A 7,700-nucleotide genomic window follows, 5' to 3' on the forward strand; every position below is an offset into this window, starting at 1 on the left:
TATGTGAGGAGTCCAGAGAAATTCCGTGGATTCGGAATAGTTATCCTTGAGGAAGACGGTGATCAACCACATCACGTTCATCTCTGCATCAATAACTTGTCATGCTTCGGTTAAGAGATTGGATCGTGCGTCGTGTTTCTAAGCTCACACATGTGGAGCCTATGGTTCATTGATCCAAAATGTTGGTATGATAAAGATCATCATGGCTGGCCATACAAATAAATAAATATAATTCTGTGCATTGGGAGAAGTAGCTATATGATATCTGGCTGGCCTATATCTCAACTGTTTCTTTGTTGGCCACTTTTTTGGAAGGTGGGAATTTTTCAATCTATGATATTCTGTAAACAATGGGTTACAAAATATGGACGGATTAGATCAATGACCAACAGGGCCTATTAGTAATAATTGACTTATAAAATCTACACCTGAGCATTGCATAGTACCTTGTTTATATTTGGAATTCAAGCATTATTAACCATTGATTAGACTTTACCATTGTGGCTTTTTTTCGCTTCCGAGGGTTGGGATCAATGGATGGTCACCTTTGAAATTGAAATTGTACCTGTGCTGTTCTGCCTGTTTTACACAAAAGAAATTGAAATTGAAGATAAATAACATTATTAGTGGATCTCATGCTTCCTAACTCCCTATATACTATCAACCAAATCAAATCTCAAATTCTGATATCGAAAAGGACTACAAATCTAAATTAGAGTGCAAAAGTTGTAAGGGATTATTTACAAATGCACTAACAAAATATCTAAATATTCATCATTAGTACGAGTTCAGGTCCATGGCCTGTCCACTGTATGGATATGATAAGCTAAAGTCGAATGGACGATCCACACCCTTTATTTTTCTTAGAAGAATCTGAGAATACTTCATCCTTACTGCGGTAGAAATCCTTGTTTTGATTAGTGGATGGACAATGTCATTCTGATTGATTAGTAGAGGACTCCACATGGACTGAGAATGCTTAAACCCAAATCCCAAATTCCTTGAAACAAAGACTACACTTGGATTAATGTTGAGTTCTTCTGTCTACAAAATGACTAAGGAGAACAGCTGATGAATGTTCCACGACTAATTAATTCCTTAAGATCAATACCTTGGTTTGAGATTCGCACATGGCCTTTATCACGAACATATCATCATTGGATAAAAATAGCCCGCAGCTGTGTGTTTTCCCAGTGAATTTAGTTCTCTTAAGGTCGGCTGCATCAATCTTGTCGAGCTCTTGAAGTTGCATAGGAAACTATCACATTTCGGAAAAAAAAAAAAAAAACAATTAGGATATGATTGCGAGGAAACAAACATACAAGCCTGAGGGTGCTCATTTCAACAACTACCAATATCTGGTCATCATATAGGAAATCTTTGTGTAGATAATGGCAATATTATCATCATTTATCCTTTGAAACAAGTGTTTAATTACTAAAGAAATGCTGAAAAAGTTAAGTCTATCAGTACTTGTAATTGTACTGACAATCCTTAAGGCTACATTTGGACAGAAAAACTTTGCAAATCCAGATCTTGAGACAGCCATAATTTAGCGGGAGGAACACCTGCCGCATAAGCAATGGTTTGTCGTTTATTTTGCGTGAGCTCTCCTGCAAAATGGCAATCTAATGAGTAAGGCAAGCATGGTTCCTGCAAAATTCTATTGCTTGAAAATCCTGATTCACCGACATTGGTTCTTGGACTTGACACAAAAAAGTGTTTGTTTTCCATATGTAGCCCAAGCCATCATTGATCATGGACATAAGTCAAATAACATAATATAAGCCAATTTCAATTCTACATCTCCACAGAAATTACTGCATCTAAGAATGGTAGTAGGACACGACCACCATGTTGTAATCCATTAACAATTATCCAAAGCACTTAAAATCTGACACCCGCATCAAAATACCCTCACCCCACATCAACCTTCTTCTCTGTGGTACAACATACAGCTCCCTACTACTCTATTCATATATCCCATGATCATATAGAGCCCCCCTTCTCCGCCAACCTTCACATACATCTCATCCGTGTTTCTCATTCATAGTGATCTCCAGCTACTGTATTAACACCCCCGAGAAAATCAACCATTCCCTGGTATCTTGCCTTTCAACCACAACCCTTGGAAAAGACCTATCTGACAACACATATATACTTCCCCACTCCACTAATGCCTATATGCAAAAACATATGAATTGGGTAATTGATATCTGTAGATATGAAAGAACCTCAAACGCAAGTATGCACAATGCTGATTGTAAAGCAGCTCTAGAAAAAAATATCGGAGAAAGAAATTTTGAAGTTAGATGCTAGATCAAAATGAATAATGTTCTGTTTCAGAAAGATAATATTTTCAGAAAGCACAAGTTCACCAACAAGAGGAGAAACAGTCAACTCATGAACTGACAAACCAATATATATATAATATTAAGTTGTTGACATCTTCAATTTGCTTCTCATTTTCTTCAAGATACACATCTTTAGCATTTAATCTTTTCATATTTACCTCCAAGATGGACCCTGCAGCCAATAGTGATAGGATCATAGAGCATATATAGTAGAAAAAAAAAATGGGACAAATTGTAGGCTCATGCATCATTTTTCGTAAATCCACATTTCAATAATAAAATTTGAGACTAAACTGAATCACACACCAAGGTTAGTCAAAAACCTCGTTTCTTTCTTTAAATACATGCAAAGTTTTTACTACCATAACCCGCAACAAGGCTGCAACAATTGGTGTTGGAATAGAATTGTGAAATAAGATTCTTTGTAAAATTAGAGTGAAATGCTAAAGCAATTCGCACAAGAAGAGAATCATTGACAGCCCCGCCATGAAGAAGCTGCTAGACAAACACATCAGAATTAAGCCCGTGAAAAACTTTTACTATTCTGGCATTAGACGTACCTGCATCAACAATACAGAGTGCACTGAAAAAGATCTACATCTGAACAGACAAAACATTTACAATCTGTTATGATCATTTGAGCATAATCATGAGGAGCTTGCAAAATCCCTTACTTGTGCATCAAGAATAGTAGACAATCTTTCCATTTTTTTCAACTGCTCAAGTTCAATTCGCTTCCTCATCACAGATTTTAAAGATTGTAAAATAGATAAAATTCATATGTATTGTACTGAATTCCAAAATTGGGCACTAATGTATTGTATAAGTTACTTATCTACTGCTAAAAATAGAAAAAGTAACTTGGTTTTGATCAATGATAGCCCAACTACTGCTGTAAGTAGAAAAAGTAACATGCCAAGCTACCCAAATCAACCCAGTTATCAAAAGTAAAAATAAATAAATAATCCATGTAAATAAGATAATGCAATAGATATCGAGGATCAATCTTACCTTGAGATAGTAAGCCTTTTTAATCTCAACCGCAGATGCATTAAAACTCACACCCAAGATGTTATAATACTAGGTACTGACCTTATCACAGGCAGTGTACAGAACACTCTTACGCCAACAATCTTCCTTTATTAAATTCAAGCAATACACCTTCAGCTGAGAACCACCCTTGGTCTTGAACTGAGCAAAAAAAAAAAAACGAGGAACACTATAACAAAATAACACGTAGAAATGAGGAAAGATGATGGTAATGCCAATAGGTACTTAATTCTTTCCATTTCTACTCTAATAATTCCATAAAAAGAAAATTGAATTCATATACATATATAACCATGCTATACCATCGATCCAACAGAAAAGCAGAATTTCAAGAGCCCAATACGTCCAAACCTTGGCAGCAACTGCAGTTTCTTTGGCAGTGGGACGGTGGATAAGATCATGGAGCTCCTCTCCTGTCTTTGACTGCTGCAGCTCCGGAATGTCTTCTTATTTAGCAATGCCTCAACATCCTTCATGTCATCCTTCATGCCTTCAAAGCCGTCGAGTTTGGACCGACCATTCCGCCTGTCTCTTTTTCATCTTCCCTGAAACTCAACGGTAAGTGAATGTCACAGCTAAACTGCTCACTGCTGTTCAGTTTACAATTTCTGATTGTTTGCAACTTGAAGGCAAAAGCATCCCTCATCGATTATCTCTTCTGTTCTTATTAAAATTTTTAGTTGTTTAGCATATCAACTGTCTGTTGTATTTTGGTTTTGTAGGACTTAATTCTATCTTCATATCTGACAGCCATTATCTATTTTCAATGTTTGTATTCTGCTTGGTGTTGTAGTTTACTGATAACATGCCAACAGTCTCAATCGCCAGTTGTGATGTGGTGACATTAATTAGTACTTGAAAAAAAGTATAAATGCATAAAAAACAGATTAGGATTCTATTACTATTTCAAGCAAATATTCATCCTCCAGATGCAAAATCTGCTTTCTTTACTTCGTTGCATATAAAGACAAACGGTTGTATTTATATGAAAAGTTATAAACAGTAGCACTTGTTTGCTAAAGAATCTTGGATTAGAAAAAAGGAACAAAAAAATCTAATGCATTCAACATAAACATATTCGAATCGTTTCATTAATGACCCACAAAACAGATTTCAAATTCTTTTACTGTTTCAGAAAATATTTATTCACCAGATCTAGATTCTCATCACTCTTCTTTATCTCATAGAAAGCTATAAACAGTTGTCTTTGTTTCTAACAGAATCTTTAATAAGAAAATCAATACGATCAGATTCTAACCCTTCCGTTAAAGATCCAAATGAATCGAGATCCTCTAAGATAATACGTCAAACAAAACCAAAATGATCGTCAATTAGAAAACAATAGCTCTTACTGTTTTATCATTATTTGTAATGATCGTGGCATTGTGGCCATGGATTTTCCACCCACACGTGCAAGCCAACGACGATATTAACCAGTGTTCCCTTGATTTTTGAAAATTCACAGACAAAGAAAACAAGAAAAATATCAGTCAATGAAATGGAAAGTATGCAGACGGAAGGAGCAACGGAACTGACCATAATTCAGAATTTAGAAGACAAGGATGATCATCGGATTAAGAACTCCAAGAACAAGGAAGAATGGATACAGGTGTTGTTGTGGAAGAAGAAGTGAATGAAGAGATTGATGGTTTTATGGGAAATGATGGAGGTGTGGAGATTGAATGAAGAGAAGGTTAAAAAAAAGAAAAAAAAAAAAGAAAAAGAAAGAATGGAAAAAAGAGAGAATGTAATGTAATACAATGGAAATGGAGGATTTGAAAAGTAGGGAGAGTATTGGAATTGAACGAAGGTGGGGTAACTTGAAAGCAAAAGGCAGGCTGCTTTTAAAATTCAGGTGGAATGGCTGTATATTCCAGTTTCACCTAAATAAAATTCAGGTGGAATGATTCCACCTTTCCTTTTAAAAATAAATAAATTAATTAATTAATTAAAAGCTACCATAGGCACATGTTTACAAATGTACCAAAGCAACAAAGTCATGCAGAATGATAACTCATACCTGAGAGTCACTGAGATGGGCTGCCATGGTTAGCCCTCCACTGGATGTCTCCTTTTGAACATTGGGGACTGAGTTTTTAAAGCATCACCAAATGTCTCAGTGACTTTGAATTAAAATACTACCTGGCCTATCTGGCCATAGCAATCAAACAAAGTACATAACTCCTAATCAATTAGTTAGTATACAAATTTTAACTGAATGAAATTGTTAAAAGAGCATCTAGAAATCATCTTCATCTCACAGAGGAAGATGGGCTTGCAAAAGGTCAAAGTTCTTAATCATTCAAGAAAACAATTTCGATGATGTATTGAAAATGAAACCATTAAAGCATTTTAGCAAATGCTCCCAAAAGATTGTCCAAGAAAACACAATTTCTAACTATGCACCTTTAAAGTATCAGGTTTGGCCTATGATGTGCCTTATGTTACAGTTATAATCTCGAATACAACAGGTGTAGAGGCATTTGGGAAATTTCCAAAACTATCATCCCATTGATCAGACAATGGGGATCATCCCACTGGCATGATATTTACACCATGGCTTGCGCCCGGTTGTATGAATGAATGAACGGTTCAGATCAATGATGGGATAACCCCTGTGCCATTTAAAAGCTATGGTGAATGCACACACGCATACACGTTCTGTAGTGCATTTTACAATCATTTCCAAAAGAAATGATCATGTGGAATATCCTTCAAGAAAAGGATATCTTGAAGAACTATCCATGCTGCATGGTTATGTGTCCAACCATGTCCATTCCCACCCTGACCGTACAAACAGGGCACACCTGAAAATGTAAACATATGCTGATTATAAGAGGAAATCCCCCATTAACCAAACTTATGATCCAAACTTCCAAACAACATCTACATTCCTAGGTAATGACAAACAATGCTCCCAATTCATTTCAGGTATTTTTCCTCGAAATTCAAAACAGAAATTTGATTCAACATCAAGGGAAAAACCATTATTTGATTCATTACAAAATATTAAAGCAAATGATCTTGCCAGAAAAAAAAAAAAAAAACCTTCCACCTAGTGCACTTCAAAATAAGCACCATTACCCACTATCCACTATAAATACTTGCATAAAGCAATGTTCACAAATTCAACAGTCAATGAGAAACAGAAATCGCAGCTTATTTTAGCAAGGCCTGAACATTGAGCCAGACCAACTTCATCAAGGGTTGGAGGAACCAATGATCAACTTATCATTGACACAGCCAAGCTGATGATCAAGGGCAGCATCTACACAGCAGCCGACCTGATGAACGACCTTGATCTCATAGATGTGACCCATGTCGGCATGTGTGCGTGCAACACCGATTTTCTATCCCTGAAAAAGATTCAATTTTTAACTATCTGAAGCGGAAGAATCCCCAATTATATCAATTCTCTTCCGCTGACGAAACGGAAATTAAAACTCTAATTCATACCCCACTTTTCGCCTTGACAGGATGCTCATCGTCGATTTGACATCACAGACCGACGATAACAAAATCCTCCGAACAGAACGGACAGGAAAACTCGGCCCTTGAATCATCGTCGTCGTCCGTTTCTTCAAAAGCAAGGTACAGATCTGCATCGACACCGCCGATAATCAAAACCAAAACCCTACTCAAGTAAAAAAAAAAAGAAAAAAAGAAAAAGAAAATCCTTCTAAAAAAATGAAAGCAAAGTCATTTCTACACTGACCAGATCGCGATTGGAGTGTAGATTGGTGGCGTTTGGATGTGAAACAAGCGGTCCATGAATCGGATTCCATCGGATTTTGAGTGAGAACTACTGGGATTTTTATACAAACCCTAATTTGTGTTTTTTTTTTTTTTTCGGAAGCTTCGAAGGGAAGAAACCCTTGAAAATTGTAGAAAAACCGAGTGCTGGGTCTGTGACTTAAAAAGAGAGTCGGAAGGTGCGAACTGATTACTTAGAGATAGAGGTCGCGCTACGCGGCTTCTGCTTTCTAAGATATTGTAACGCCCTCAATTTTGTGAGGCCAGTAATACTCAACTTCCAAATACTTAAATGTCACTTATATCCTAATTATAATAATTTATATATAAATTAATTTAAATAAGTAATAAAGAAATCGACTGGAACATAAACCATAACCACAACTAATCTACTGAAATAAAGACGGCTAAGAAATGCGAGTCTAAAGGAAACATTAAACGGGTCGCACAAGGCATCGCACGACAAAATTCACATATGAAATGTCCAAAAGAAATGGTGCACTAAATCCCCTGCTCAACAACCCATAGTCAGCCCGCACAGTC

At 36.4% G+C, this 7,700-nt stretch overlaps 2 long non-coding RNA genes across 5 annotated transcripts; both read right to left on the minus strand.

Moving 5' to 3' along the window:
• Positions 1-655: 655 nt before the first annotated feature.
• Positions 656-4,803, minus strand: LOC131237245 (uncharacterized). 3 transcript variants are annotated; one of them, XR_009167127.1, is made up of 3 exons: positions 4,757-4,803; positions 3,756-3,949; positions 656-3,545 (listed from the first exon to the last, which is right to left on the minus strand). It is a non-coding gene; the product is annotated as an uncharacterized LOC131237245 (long non-coding RNA). The 3 variants fall into 3 exon arrangements; XR_009167129.1 differs by lacking the exon at positions 4,757-4,803 and having other exon boundaries at positions 656-1,000; positions 1,112-3,545; positions 3,756-4,743; XR_009167128.1 differs by lacking the exon at positions 4,757-4,803 and having other exon boundaries at positions 656-1,013; positions 1,112-3,545; positions 3,756-4,743.
• LOC131237244 (uncharacterized) lies at positions 4,799-7,308 on the minus strand. Of its 2 annotated transcripts, none has more exons than XR_009167126.1 (4): positions 7,120-7,308; positions 6,861-7,003; positions 5,425-5,555; positions 4,799-4,847 (listed from the first exon to the last, which is right to left on the minus strand). It is a non-coding gene; the product is annotated as an uncharacterized LOC131237244 (long non-coding RNA). The 2 variants fall into 2 exon arrangements; XR_009167125.1 differs by having other exon boundaries at positions 5,425-6,211.
• Between the last annotated feature and the right edge of the window lie 392 nt (positions 7,309-7,700).

This window comes from Magnolia sinica, chromosome 2, assembly GCF_029962835.1.
Source record: "Magnolia sinica isolate HGM2019 chromosome 2, MsV1, whole genome shotgun sequence".
Taxonomy (NCBI): Eukaryota; Viridiplantae; Streptophyta; class Magnoliopsida; order Magnoliales; family Magnoliaceae; genus Magnolia; species Magnolia sinica.